Source organism: Chiloscyllium punctatum, chromosome 15 (assembly GCF_047496795.1).
Source record: "Chiloscyllium punctatum isolate Juve2018m chromosome 15, sChiPun1.3, whole genome shotgun sequence".
In the NCBI taxonomy this organism is placed as follows: domain Eukaryota; kingdom Metazoa; phylum Chordata; class Chondrichthyes; order Orectolobiformes; family Hemiscylliidae; genus Chiloscyllium; species Chiloscyllium punctatum.
Window position 1 is genome coordinate 84,269,997 of NC_092753.1, and position 14,883 is coordinate 84,284,879.

The 14,883-nt window shown below is 44.0% G+C and overlaps 1 protein-coding gene across 2 annotated transcripts in view; it reads right to left on the reverse strand.

Moving 5' to 3' along the window:
• LOC140486476 (cell adhesion molecule DSCAM) overlaps positions 1-14,883 on the reverse strand; it is a 693,577-nt gene that overhangs the window by 59,155 nt on the left and 619,539 nt on the right. The window lies entirely within an intron of this gene.

Sequence of the window (14,883 nt, forward strand, 5' to 3'; positions counted from 1 at the left end):
CCAGTCAAGCGATGTCTTGGTACTTGTTGGAAAGTTTTAGAGATGAGGCACACTCTGTGCCACCACACGTTTCCCTTGAAGTGGCTGCTGGGGGATAGAGACTGTCACACACCTCCTGCTGGAATATGCCTTTGCTAATGAAGTCTGGAGAAAGCTGCAGTGGTTATTGTCAAGGTTCGTCCCGAGTAGCTCCGTGATGCAGGACTCTGTGCTCTACCGTCTGTTCGCTTGAACGCACACTGAGACAAACATGCACCTGGAGGTTCATCGACTCAGGGAACATTTGACAGGTTCTATCCTCTCCTTTTGATCGAATGATTGACTGATTTATTGTCATATGTACCGAAGTACAATGAAAAGCTTTGGTTATGAGCGCTACAGGCTGATCATAGGAAGCAAGGATGTACAAATCAAAAAAAAACTTAGACAGAGGCATACAGGTTACATAGAACATAGAACGGTACATCACAGTACAGGCCCTTCAGCCCTCAATGTTGTGCTGGCCATTTCTCCTACTCTAAGATCAAGCTAATCTACATACCCTACATTTTACAATCATCCATGTGTCTATCCAAGAGTCACCAAAATGTCACTAAGGTTTCTGACTACTACCACCAGTGTAGCGTCAGATACCTTCCATGCACCCACCACTCTCTGTATAAAGAACCAATCTCTGACATCTCCTTAAACCTTCCTTCAATCTCTTTAAAATTATGCCCCCTCATGATAGCCATTTCCACCCTGTGAAAAAGTCTCTGGCTATCCACTCTATCTATGCCTCTCATCATCTTGTACACCCCTATCAAGTCATCTCTCATCCTTTTTCACTTCAACACGCCTTCTTAACACATGATATACCTTCTTGTAGAAGATACTGAGGGATAGGATATATACCCATTTGAGGAAATTGGGCTTATCAGTAATAGGCAGCATGGTTTTGTACAGGGAAGGTCATGTCTTACAAACTTAAATAATTCTTTGAAGAGGTGACAAAGTTGATTGATAAGGGAATGGATGTAGATGTCATATACATGGACTTTAGTAAGGCGTTGATAAGGTTCCCCATGGTAGGCTGATGAAGGTGAAGTTGCATGGGATCCAGGGTGTTCTAGCTAGGTGGATAGAGAACTGCTTCAGCAACAGCAGACAGAGAGTAGTAGTGGAAGGTAGCTTCTCAAAATGGAGACCTGTGAGCAGTGGTGTTCTACAGGGATCCATGCTGGGCCCACTGTTGTTTCTGACATACATAAATGATTTGGAGGAAGGTGTAGGTTGTCTCATTAGAAAGTTTGGTGAAAGTGAAGACTGCAGATGCTGGAGATCAGAGACAAGATTAGACTGGTGCTGAAAAAGCACAGCAGGTCAGACAGCATCCAAGGAGCAGGAAAATCAGCGTCTTGGGCAGGAGCCCTGCATCAGGAATTCCTGATGAAGGGTTCCTGTCTGAAATGTGGATTTTCTTGCTCCTCGGATATTGTCTGACCTGCTGTGCTTTTCCAGCACCACTCTAATCTAGTCTTATTGGCAAGTTTGCAGATGACACTAAGGTTGGTGGAGTAGCAGATAGTGAAGGGGACTGTCAGAGAATACAGCAGAATATAGATAGATTGGAGAATTGGGCTGAGAATTGGCAGATGGAGTTCAATCTGGACAAATGCAAGGTGATGCATTTTGGAAGATCCAATTCAAGAGTGAACGATACATTAAATGGAAAAGTCCTGGGGAAACTTGATGAACAGGGAGATTTGGGTGTTCAGGTCTATTGTTCCCTGAAGGTAGCAATGCAGGTCAGTAGAGCAGTCAAGAAGGCAAACAGCATGTTTTCCTTCATCAGACAGGGTATTGAGTACAAGAGTTGGCAGATCATGTTACAGTTGTATAAGACTTTGGTTAGGCCACATTTGGAATACTGTGTACAGTTCTGGTTGCCGCATTACGAAAAGAATGTGGATGCTTTTAAGGCGGTGTAGAGAAGGTTCACCAGGAGGTTGCCTGGTATGGAGGGTGCTGGCTATGAAGAGAGGTTGAGTAGATTAGGATTATTTTCATTGGAAAGATAGAGGGTGAGATGGGACCTGATTGAGCCTACAAAATCATGAGAGGTGTAGACAGGGTGGAGAGCAAGAAACTTTTTCCCCAGAGTGGGGGATTCAATTACTAGGGGTCGCGAATTCAAAGTGAGAGAAGAAAAGTTTAGAGGACATATGCGTGGAAAGTTCTTTACACAGCGGGTAGTGGGTGCCTGAAATGCGTTGCCAGCAGAGGTGGTAGAGGAGGAAACAATAGCGGAAATGGTCAATCAATCTATGGATGTGGGCCACAAGATCCCTCTGTTCCTCCACACTGCCAAGAATCGTGTCTCTAATCCTGTAATCTGCATTCAAATTCAGCCTTCCATAATTAATCACTTCACATTTTTCCAGGTTGAACTCCATCTGCAACTTCTCAGCCCAGTTCTGCATCATGTCAATGTCCCATTGCGACCTACGCTGTTGATCCAAGCCAGATCTCCTCAAAATTTTTTAAGAAAGTAGCCTGTACCCTAACTTTGTGAGTTGTTTTAAGCAGGTATAGAGTGGATATTCCAGGAGTGATACAGCTGGCCCAACCACTTAGTTTTGAACAAAACAGAACTCATTTGCAAGTTTACCGAACGAAACACAAACAAAAGAGAACAGAATAACTTAACCGATCTGAAAACCCAACAGATTAATCCAACTTAATGATGTTATTCCAAATACTTGCAATAATCCCCATAAACATCCCTTTGCAAAAAAAAGTAAAAATCAAACGCAGGGTCTTACAGGAGAGAGAGATGGCAGAGAGATTCAGCATGGAACACCTTCTTCCATGGAACTGTTTCTCGGACGAGCAGCCTCAAACTGAACTGACTGCTTTTGGTGAACAGCCAGACTGCTAAAACCAAACCAAGCCAAACCAGAGATAAGCGGAGCTGGGAGAACTGGCCACTCCCCTTTCATTGTACAAGTTTTTTTAAAAAGCTTGAAAGCCTTTTTTTCTGAGGCAGTATCTGTTAGCTATAATCAAATCGACCCGAAAACCCTTCAAACCTACACTTTTCAGAATCACTGCTTTTACAAGCTCTCGGGGAAAAAAATGTCAATGATAGCATAACTTTATTAAAGGAGCAGCTTCGTCACACTTAGAACAGCCCTTCACACTATCCACAACACCACCAACCTTCGTGTCATTGACAGATCTACTAACCCATACTTCCACTTCCTCATCCAAGTCATTTATTAAAATCACAAAGAGCAGAGGTCCCAGAACCAATCTCTGCAAAACACCACTGGTCACCAAGTTCCATACTGAATACTTTCCATCTACCACCATCCTCTGTCTTCTATGGGCCAGCCAATTCTGTATGCAGACAGCCAGGTTTCCCTGTATCCCATGCCTCCTTGCTTTCTGAATGAGCCTTCCAATGGGAACCTGATCAAACACCTTGCTAAAATCCAAATACACCCATCCACTGCTCTAACCTTCATGAATGCATTTTATTACATTATCTAAGAATTCAATCAAGTGTGAGAGGCATAACCTGTCCCTCACAAAGCCATGCTGACTATCTCTAAACAAGCTATGCTCTTCCAAATAATCATAAATCCTGTCTCTCAGAATCCTCTCCAATAATTTGCCACCACCGCTATAAGAATGACTGATCTGTAATTCCCAGAGTTATCCCTATTCCCTTTCTTGCCACCCTCCAATCAGCTGGCATTATTCCAGTGGACAGTGAGGACGCAAAGATCATGGCCAAAAGTGCAGCAATCCCTTGCCTCGCTTCCTGTAGTAACCTTGAGTATATCCTGTCTGGCCAAGGGGTCTTATTCATCCTCATGTTTTTCAAAATTTCCAGCACATCCTCCTTCTTAACATCAACCTATTCGAGCATATCAGCCTGTTTCATGCTGTCCTTACAAATGACAAGGTCCCTCTCAGTAGTGAATACTGAAGCAGAGTATTCATTAAGGACTTCCCCTATCTCCTCCAACTCCAAGCACAAGTTCCCTCCATTATCCCTGATCAGTACTACCCTCACTCAGGCCATCCCCTTGTTTCTCACATAAATATAGAACTCTTTGGGCTTTCCTTAATACTACCCACCAAGGCTTTTTCATGCCCCCTTCTAGCTCTCACAAGTCCATTAATTGGTTCCTTCCTGGCCAACCTGTAAACTTTTAGAGCCCTGTCAGATGCTTCCCTCCTCAACATTAAGTAAGCTTTGTTTTTCCTCTTGACTAAATGTTCCACATCTCTTGTCATACAAAGTTCCTTTACCTTACCATCCCTTCCTTGCCTCAGTGGGACAAACCTATTCAGCACTCACAGCAAGTGCTCCCTAAACAACCTCCACATTTCTGTCGCGCATTTCCCTGAGAATATCTGTTCCCAATTTATGCTCCATAGTTCCTGCCTAATAGCATTGTAATTCCCCCTCCCCTAATTAAATACTTTCCGATACCATCTGCTCCTATCCCTCTCCATTAGCACAGTAAAAGTTAGGGAGCTTTGATCACTATCACCGAAATGCTGTCTCATAGAGTCATAGAGTCACAGAGATATACAGCATGGAAACAGACACTTCAGTCCAACCCATCCATGCTGACCAGATATCCCAACCCAATCCAGTCCCACATGCCAGCACCCGGCCCATATCCCTTCAAACCCTTCCTATTCATTTACCCATCCAAATGCCTCTTAAATGTTGCAATTGTACCAGCCTCCACCACTTCCTCTGGCAGTTCATTCCATACACGTATCACCCTCTGTGTGAAAAGGTTGCCCCATAGGTCTCTTTTATATCTTTCCCCTCTCACCCTAAACCTATGCCCTCTAGTTCTGGACTCCCCCACCCCAGGAAAAAGACTTTGCCGATTTACCCTATCCATGCCCCTCATCATTTTGTAAACCTGTATAAGGTCACCCCTCAACCTCCAATGCTCCAGGGAAAACAGCCCCAGCCTGTTCAGCCTCTCCCTATAGCTCAAATCCTCCAACCCTGGCAACGTCCTTGGAAATTGTTTGTTAACGCTTTCAAGTTTCACAACATCTTTCCGATAGGAAGGAGACCAAAATTACAGGCAATATTCCAACAGTGTCCTAACCAATGTCCTGCACAGCCGCAACATGACCTCCCAACTCCTGTACTCAATACTCTGACCAATAAAAGAAAGCATACCAAACGCCTTCTTCACTATCCTATCTAACTGCGACTCCACGTTCAAGGAGCTATGAATATGCACTCCAAGGTCTCTTTGTTCAGCGACACTCCCTACGACTTTACCATTAAGTGTATAAGTCCTGCTAAGATTTGCTTTCCCAAAATGCAGCACCTCGCATTTATCTGAAATAAGCTCTATCTGCCACTTCTCAGCCCATTGGCTCATCGGGTCCAGATCCTGTTGTAATCTGAGGTAAGCCTCTTCGCTGTTCACTACACCTCCAATTTTGGTGTCATCTGCAAACTTACTAACTGTACCTCTTACACTCGCATCCAAATCATTTATGTAAATGACAAAAAGTAGAGGACCCAGCACCGATCCTTGTAGCACTCCACTGGTCACAGGCCTCCAGTCTGAAGAACAACCCTCAACCACCACCCTCTGCGTCTACCTTTGAGCCAGTTCTGTATCCAAATGGCTAGTTCTCCCTGTATTCCATGAGATCTAACTTTGCTCACCAGTCTCCCATGTGGAACCTTGTCAAACACCTTACTGAAGTCCATTTGGATCACAACTACCGCTCTGCCCTCATCAATCCTCTTTGTAACTTCCTCAAAAAACTCAACCAAGTTTGTGAGACATGATTTCCCACGCACAAAGCCATGTTGACTATCCCTAATCAGTCCTTGCCTTTCCAAATACATGTACATTTTGTACTTCAGGATTCCCTCCAACAAATTGCCCACAATTGACATCAGGCTCAGTGGCCTATAGTTCCCTGGCTTGTCCTTACTACCCTTCTTAAACAGTGGCACCATGTTTGCCAACCTCCAGTCTTCCGGCACCTCATCTGTGACTATTGATGATACAAATATCTCAGCAAGAGGCCCAGCAATCACTTTTATAGCTTCCCAGAGAGTTCTAGGGTACACCTGATCAGGTCCTGGGGATTTATCCACCTTTATCCATTTCAAGACATCCAGTAATTCCTCCTCTGTAATATGGACATTTTGCAAGATGTCACCATCTATTTCCCTACAGTCTATATCTTCCATATCCTTTTCCACAGTAAATATTGATGCAAAATACTCATTTAGTATCTCCCCCATTTTCTGCAGCTCCACACAAAGGTCGCCTTGCTGATCGTTGAGGGGCCCTATTCGCTCCCTAGTTACCCTTTTGTCTTTAATGTATTTGTAAAAACTCTTTGGATTCGCCTTAATTCTTTTTGCCAAAGCTATCTCATGTCCCCTTTTTGTCTTCCTGGTTTCCCTCAAGTATATTCCTACTTCCTTTATACTCTTCTAAGGATTCACTCGATCTATCCTGTCTATACTTTACATATGCTTCCTTCTTTTTTTTAACCAAACCCTCAAGTTCTTTAGTCATCCAGCATTCCCTATACCTACCAGCCTTCCCTTTCACCCTGACAGGAATATACTTTCTCTGGATTCTTGTTATCTCATTTCTGAAGGCTTCCCATTTTCCAGCCGTCCCTTTACCTGCGAACATGTGCCCCCAATCAGCTTTCAAAAGTTCTTGCCTAATACCATCAAAATTGGCCTTTCTCCAATTTAGAACTTCAACTTTTAGATCTGGTCTATCCTTTTCCATCACTATTTTAAATCCAGTAGAATTATGGTCGCTGGCCCCAAAGTGCTCCCGCACTGACATCTCAGTCATCTGCCCTGCTTTATTTCCCAAGAGTAAGTCAAGTTTTGCACCTTCTCTAGTAGGTACATCCACATACTGAATCAGAAAATTGTGTTGTACACACTTAACAAATTCCTCTCCATCTAAACCTTTAACACTATGGCAGTCCAAGTCGATGTTTGGAAAGTTAAAATCCCCTACCATAACCACCCTATTATTCTTACAGATAGCAGAGATCTTACAAGTTTGTTTCTCAATTTCCCTCTGACTATTGGGGGGTCTATAATACAATCCCAATAAGGTGATCATCCCTTTCTTATTTCTCAGTTCCACCCAAATAACTTCCCTGGATGTATTTCCAAGAATATCCTCCCTCAGCACAGCTGTAATGCTATCCCTTATCAAAAATGCCACTCCCCCTCCTCTCTTGCCTCCCTTTCTGTCCTTCCTGTAGCATTTGTATCTTGGAACATTAAGCTGCCAGTCCTGCCCATCTCTGAGCCATGCTTCTGTAATTGCTATGATACCCCAGTCCCATGTTCCTAACCATGCCCTGAGTTCATCTGCCTTCCCTGTTAGGCCCCTTGCATTGAAATAAATGCAGTTTAATTTATTAGTCCTACCTTGTCCCTGCCTGCCCTGACCGTTTGACTTGCTTCTGTTCTCACTTGTATCAGTCTCAGATTGATCTCTTTCCTCATTATCTCCCTGGGTCCCACTTTACTAGTTTAAATCCTCCTGAGCAGCTGTAGCAAATTTCCATGCCAGTATATTAGTCCCCTTCCAATTTGGGTGCAATCTGTCCTGTTACAGGTCACTTCTACCCCAAAAGAGATTCCAAAGATACAAAAATGTGAATCCTTCTCCCATATATCAGCTCCTCAGCCATGCATTCATCTGCTCTATCCTCCTATTCCTGCCCTCACTAGCTCGTAGCACTCGGAGTAAATCAGATATTACTACTCACGAGGACCTCCTTTTTAAATTTCTGCCTAACTCTCTGTAATCTCCCTTCAGAATCTCAACCTTTTCCCTTCCTATCTCATTGGTTCCAATGTGGACAATGACCTCTTGCTGGCCCCTCTCCCCCGTGAGAACATTCTGCACCCTCTCTGAGACATCCTTGATCCTGGCACCAGGGAAGCAACACACCATTCTGCTTTTTCGCTGCTGGCCACGGAAAAGTCTGTCTGTACCTTGGACTACAGAATCCCCTAACACAATTGATCTCTTGGAAGCTGATGTACCCTGACATTAGAGCCAGTCTTAATACCAGAAACTTGGCTGTTTGTGCTACGTTCCCCTGAGAATCCATCACCCCCTATATTTTCCAAAACAACATACTTGAAATAGGTATATCCACAAAAGACTCCTGCACTAGCTGCCTACCTCTCTTACCTTTCCTGGAGTTAACCCATTTATGTGACTGTATCTGAGACTTCCCCCCTTCCTATAATTGCCTTCCATCACATACTGTTGCTGTTGCAAATTCCTCATTGCTTCTCACTGTGTCTCCAGCCGATCCAGTTGATCTGATAAGATTCACAGCCAACAACATTTATGGTAGGTGTGTCACTGAGAGATCTGACACCTGCCCTTATTCGATGCCAAGCATCAAATCCAATATGGCGTCCCCTGTAATCGGCCTATCAACATATTAAGTCAGGAATCCTTCCTAGACACATCTGACAAAATCAGCTCCATCCAAACTATTTGCACTGAGGAGGTTCCAATCAATATTAGGGAAGTTGAAGTCATGCATGACAACAACCCTGTTACTTCTGCAACTTCCCAAAATCTGCCTTAATCTGCTCCTTCGTGTCTCTGTTGATATTGGGTGGTCTATAAAAAAACTCTGAACAAACTGACTGCTCCTTTCCTGTTTCTGACTTCCACCCATACTGACTTAGTAGACAAACCCTCCTCGATGACCTCCCTTTTTGCAGCTGTTATACTATCTCTGATTAGCAATGCTACTTCCCCACCATTTTTACCTCCCTCCCTAAGCTTTTTGAAACATCTAAACCCCTGAAACTCCAACAATCATTTCTGCCCCTGTGATATCCAAATCTCGGTAATGGTCACAACATCTCAGCTCCAAGTACTGATCCATGTTCTAAGTTCATCATCCTTCCTCCTGACACTTATTGCGTTAAAATAGACACACTTCAACCCATTACATTGACTGCAACTTTACCCTAACAACACTCTATCCTTCCTCACAGCATCTGGACACTATGTCTGCCGGTTCACCAGCTACCCCATTCTCTGAACCATAGCTCCGGCTTGCATCCCCTTGTCAAACTAGCTTAAACCCTCCTGAAGAGCTCTAGCAAACCTCCCACCCAGGATATTGGTGCCCCTCCAGTTCAGGTGCAACCCACCCTCCTTGTACAGGTCCCACCTTACCCAATGATCCATATATTAGAATTATAATCGCTACAGTGTGGAAATAGGCCCTTCAGCCCACCAAGTCCACACTGACTCTTCGAAGAGGAACCCACCAGACCCAATCCTCTACCCTACATTTACCCCTGACTAATGCACCTAGCCTACACATCCCTGAACACTGCAGACAATTCACTTAACCTGCATTTCTTTGGATTGCAGGAGGAAACCAGAGCACCTGGAGAAAATCCACGGAGACACAGGGGGAAGGTGCAAATTCCACACAGTGTCTGAGGCTAGAATTCAACCCGGGTATCTGGCACTGTTAGGCAGCAGTGCTAACCTCTGAGCCACCGTGCCGCCCCATAACTGAAGCCCTGCCTGCTACACCAGCTCTGCAGCCATGGGTTCAGCTGCACTCACTCTCTATTCCTAGGATCACTAACCGTGGCACTGGTAGCAATCCTGAGATTACTACGCTGCTTGCCCTGCCTTTTAGCTTCCAACCTAACTCCCTACATTCACTTTTCAGGCCCTCATCCCTTTTCCTAGCTATGTTATTATGTTGCGCTAGGCAAGAAAACGTTAGCAAGATCAGCATTATTTGAGGCTAGAGAGTCCATTTATCATCTAATAACAGCCAGGAAGAAGCTGTTCTTGAACGTGCTCGCGTGTGTGTTCAGGGCTTCTGTATCTTCCAGGATGCTACATACTGACCATTTCCTCAAAGACTTATGATCAAAGATGTTTAACTTTGTAAATTTCTCCACGAAGGGAAGGAGAAATGGAAGGTTCAACGGCTTGCAGTGTTCTATGATAACGAGACCAGTTCCATACTTCACTACACTGTGGGAAGGTAGAACCTTAGTACACTGTGTCACTTAGTGTTTATATACTGACAGTCCATGTACATTTTGATGCAGCCACACACATAGCTGACCATCAGTAGGAAAGCAGCATTCGGGACCTCCAGGTGAAGTGGAAGATGGCTCAGGTGACTGCAATGGCTCAATTTCAGGGAATGAGCCAGACCTGCAATGGAGTAGGGGTGATGCTCCCAAAAGCCCAGTTTCTGCCTCACCTCAATGATGCACACCTTGTAGGTTTTTGCAAACATCCCAGCCACTCCCATTACCTTCAGGTAATCTGTCCTGATGGTGAAGGGAATAACGGATCAGTTGGCTCCCTTCCCAAAGAACATGGCCTGACTCTTGCCTCGAACTAACTTGACTCAAAAGGCCAGTTTGAACCGGTTCCAGATGTGCACTGGCAATGGGTTCAAGCAGAGAACTGCAATGTCAACAATATACAGGGAGGCTTTGACCTGGAGGCCTCCGCTGTCTGGAATAGTCACCTCGCTCAGGCTCTCATCTTTCCTGATGGACTGAGCAAATGGCTCTATACAAAACACAGACAAGGTAGGAGTGAATGGGCAGCCCTGCCCTACTCCAGATCTGATCAGGAAGCTTTCTGATTCCCACCCTTTGACTGAGACTGCATTTATAATGTTGGTGTAAGAGCAGTTGGATCCAGTTGAAAATTCCATCCCCAAAACCAACTTTGGAGAGCATGTCCCACATGTACATGTATAATATCCCGTCAAAGGCCTTCTCCTGGTCCAGGCCAATGAGGAAAGTGTCCACCCCACTGTGCTGTACACAGGCGATCACACCCCTGAGGAGCGGGAAGTTCTCGGACATCATCCTGCCCAGTACAACACAGATTTGGTCAGGGTGAATCATCAATCCCAGAGCAGACCTGGCCAGTTGGCGATGACCTTTGACAGGATTTTGTTATCTGCATTCAGCAGTGAAATTGGTCACAGATCAGGAAGGTTAAGGGAATGTTGGCCCTTATTTCAAGAGAGTTAGAGAATAAGAGTAGAGGAGGTCTTACGCCAACTGTACAAGGTGCTGGGGAGACCACATCAGGTGTACAGTGAGCAGTTTTCCTCCCCTTATTTAATGAATGATATCATTTCATTGGAGGCAGTTCAGAGAAAGTTCATTATGATGATTCTCAGTAAGGAAAGATTGTCTTTTCAGCAAACATTAAAAAGGTTGGTGTTGCAGTTCAGAAGAATGAGAGGTGATCGCGTTTAAATATATCGGATTCTCAAGAGGCTTGACAGGATAAATGCTGAGAGGATGTTTTCTGTTTTTGGAAGAGTCTAGGACCAGAGGAACTCATCTCAGAATAAAGGGTCACCAATTTAATATTGAAAATAGGAGAAATGTCTTCTCTCAGAGGATTATGAGTCTTTGTAATTCCTTGCCACAAAGCTCTGGGGGAAGAGTCCATGTGGAGATTAAAAGCTGAGATAGATAGATTCTTGGTTAGTAGGAGAATCAAAAATTTTATTATTCACTGGTGAGATGTAGGCATTGCTGTCTGGGCCAACATTTATTGTCTGTCCCTAGTTGCCTTTCAAATGGTGGGCAGTACTTCTTTGAACTGCTGGCGTTCACATGCTGTAGGTTGACCCACAATGCCCTTAGGGAATGAAATATCAGCGTTTTTACCCAAAAACAGTGAAAGAATAATGATGTAATTCCAAAGTCAGGATGATGATTGGCTTGGAGGGGTACTTGCAGGTGGTGGTGTTCCTTTGTTTTTGCTGTCCCTGTATTTCTAGATGGAAGTGATCATGTGTTTGAAAGGTGCTATCTGAGGATTTCTGGTGAATTTCTGCAGTACGTTGGCACAACATTAAGGGCCAAAGGATCTGTTCTGTGCTGTACTATTCAATGTTCCATGTTCGATGCATATCTTGTAGATGGTACGAATTGCTGTTACTGAGCGTCTGTGTTGGAGTGGGTGGATTTTAATGAATTTGGTTCCAATCAAGCATCTGTTTTGTCCTGGGTGATGTCAAGCTTCTTGAGTGTTGTTGGAGCTGCACTCGCCCAGGCAAGTGGGGAGTATTCCATCAAGCTCCTGACATGTGCCTCACAGATGATAGACTGGCCTGGGGAGTCAGGAGGTGAGTGACTTGCTGCAGCATTCCTAGCCTCTGACCTGTTCTTATGTGACGATTCCAGTTAAGTTTCTGGTCAATGGTTAACCCCTAGGATGTTGATGTAACCACAGACCAGAAACTCAGGGTTACAGGGAAATGGCAGGGAAGTGGACATGAGGAATGTTGGATCAGCCATGATCCTCTTGAATGGTGGAGAGGTTTGGGAGCTAAACAACCTACTCTTGGTCCTATTCATCATGGTCTTATAGTCCAGTAATAACAGCTGACTGTTGAGCAATGACACCACCAGAGGCTGGGTGAGATAATCAATATATCCTCACATGGATCAAACATTATTGTGTATGCTGTAATGGCCCATTGGGAGAGACCAAGTGGAGGGGCATTTGGAAAACATACAAACAAGGTATTGAAATACAGCTGACCTCTGTCACAATGGCAGTGCTTCTGAAAAGAAAGGAGTAATTATGGACCTCTGCAAGAGTTTTATTGAGGTAAGTAGAAAATTGCCTAAAATGAAGCCACCCAGTACCACTCAATTCCTGAAGAAGGGCTCATGCCCGAAAAGTCGATTCTCCTGCTCTTTGGATGCTGCCTGACCTGCTGCACTTTTCCAGCAACACATTTTCAGTACCACTCAGTGGCCAGACTGTTAAAAGTCAGTCTGTCACGTACAAAGCTGAATATCTCCCAACGGTACTATGAAAAGCTGAAACTCTTCCAGTTTTTGTAACTCCCTGAAACATCGAGAACACGGTGAAAATTGGAGCCCAGCATATGGGAAACAGTAGTTAGCACATTGCCAAAACATCACAGCCAAGTATATGTTGTTGGCTAAAGGGGACGTAGGTCATTATTATTGCACTACACCTGGATCTAAATCAGCTGCCCATCACTGTCCATACAAGACAGAAGATGGTGTGCAATCCCATATACTTAAAACAGAACAACAGCTCTACATGTCACACAGAGTCTTCCAGGAAGCATCGTCCATACATAATCCTGCCATCAACTAAAGATCCCACATTTTTGTTTGATCTTTTTGTGTTGTATAATTAACAAGTTTGCATAAGTGGAAGAATACAACATTTGTGCAGTATTGCCCTTTAAAGCTCACGGAAGTAGTGGCTCCAGAGCCTGAACAGCAGAAACCCTCCTAACAACAGAGAGAAGGATGGCTTGTGGCTTTTCTGACCTGTATACTTCACCACTGGCTGTGTTTAGCCACTGAACCATCAACAAATGATCTTAGACAAGAAAAAATCTTAGAGGAGTTCTACATAAATGGATCTGCACGGTGTTCAGTGTGGAGCAGTACGGTGGCTCAATGGTTAGCACTGTTGCCTCACAGCACCAGGGACTTGGGTTCAGTTTCACTCTTGGGTGACAGTGTGAATTTTGCATGGGTTTCCTCCGGATGTTTTGGTCTCCTCCCACACTCCAAAGATATGTGGGTTCGGTGGATTGGCTGTGCTAAATTGCTCGTTGTGTCCAGATATGTGCAAGCTAGGTGGATTCGCCATGGGAATTGCAGGGATACAGCAAGGTGCGGGGTCTGGTTGGGATGCTCTTCAGAGGGTTGGTGTGGACTTGATGGGCTGAAGGGTCTGTTTCTGCACTGTAGGGATTCTATGATCATGAATATAAAATCTTTGATTAAGTAGTGCAGTTTATTAATCTTTAATTTGTAACTCCAATCACGTTTTGCAGTCAAGTCAGGGTTGCAGTGATTGTAACAAGGTGACATGCTGGACCTCAAAGAATATAGGGGCTGTTAATTTGATCCAATTAGGGAGCCCTGGCTGACAGATAAGAAGAGCAGTGTCAGAGATTCTGGCACTCAGAGCTGAATCTGATGAGACAGTACTCAAATCATGGATTATTCATGTGTAAATAAAGGGTGATGGGATACTGGCCTCTATAGAATTATTTCAAAGGTCATTTCAAAATGATGGTGGGGAAAGCATTTTTTGTTTTTCCAGCACAGGTAAGGTTAAAATCAGTTTTCTAAGTGATTCATTCACGCTACGATCTCTTGTAAAGTCTGTTGATCTGTATGACCTGTTTACTTTAATAGCCATTGCAGTTTGAAAGTGAAATAGTCAAAATCAAGTCAAGATTGAATACAGTAAACAAGTTGCCTCTTTGTTGTCGTACATAGTTGAGCTCCACAGGCTACTAATCTGCTCCCCCCACAATAACTCCATGAAACATGATATAATCCAATGATTAGTTTTATTGCCATGCCCTTTTGCAGTTGGTAAAAATAGCATTGTTCTCTTTTGAAACCCTTTCCTCATGTCTCACAATAGGATGCCAGCCCATGAATACTGTGTACCTTCTAATACACTACCTTATGTACCGTACATTATGTTTGAGTCCAGGTACATCCATGAACTTATTTGACAGAAAAGGCCAATCATAACAGTGAGTTCTAAGCATTTGTTAGCAAAGGTGAATGTGGATAGATGCAACTACTCCCCTTTCCTTGACTGTGTTTAAGGCTCTATTGTTTTATGTCTCACAGTAAGCAAATACTCCTTTAAGGCATTAGCTCATAATATCATCATTGTATTACAGCACATGACAAGGTCTCATATGCCATCCTATCTCACATCACTTGAGGCATGATTCTCGACTGGAAGCATACTCCTCTGTTTCAATCTGATACTTTAACAT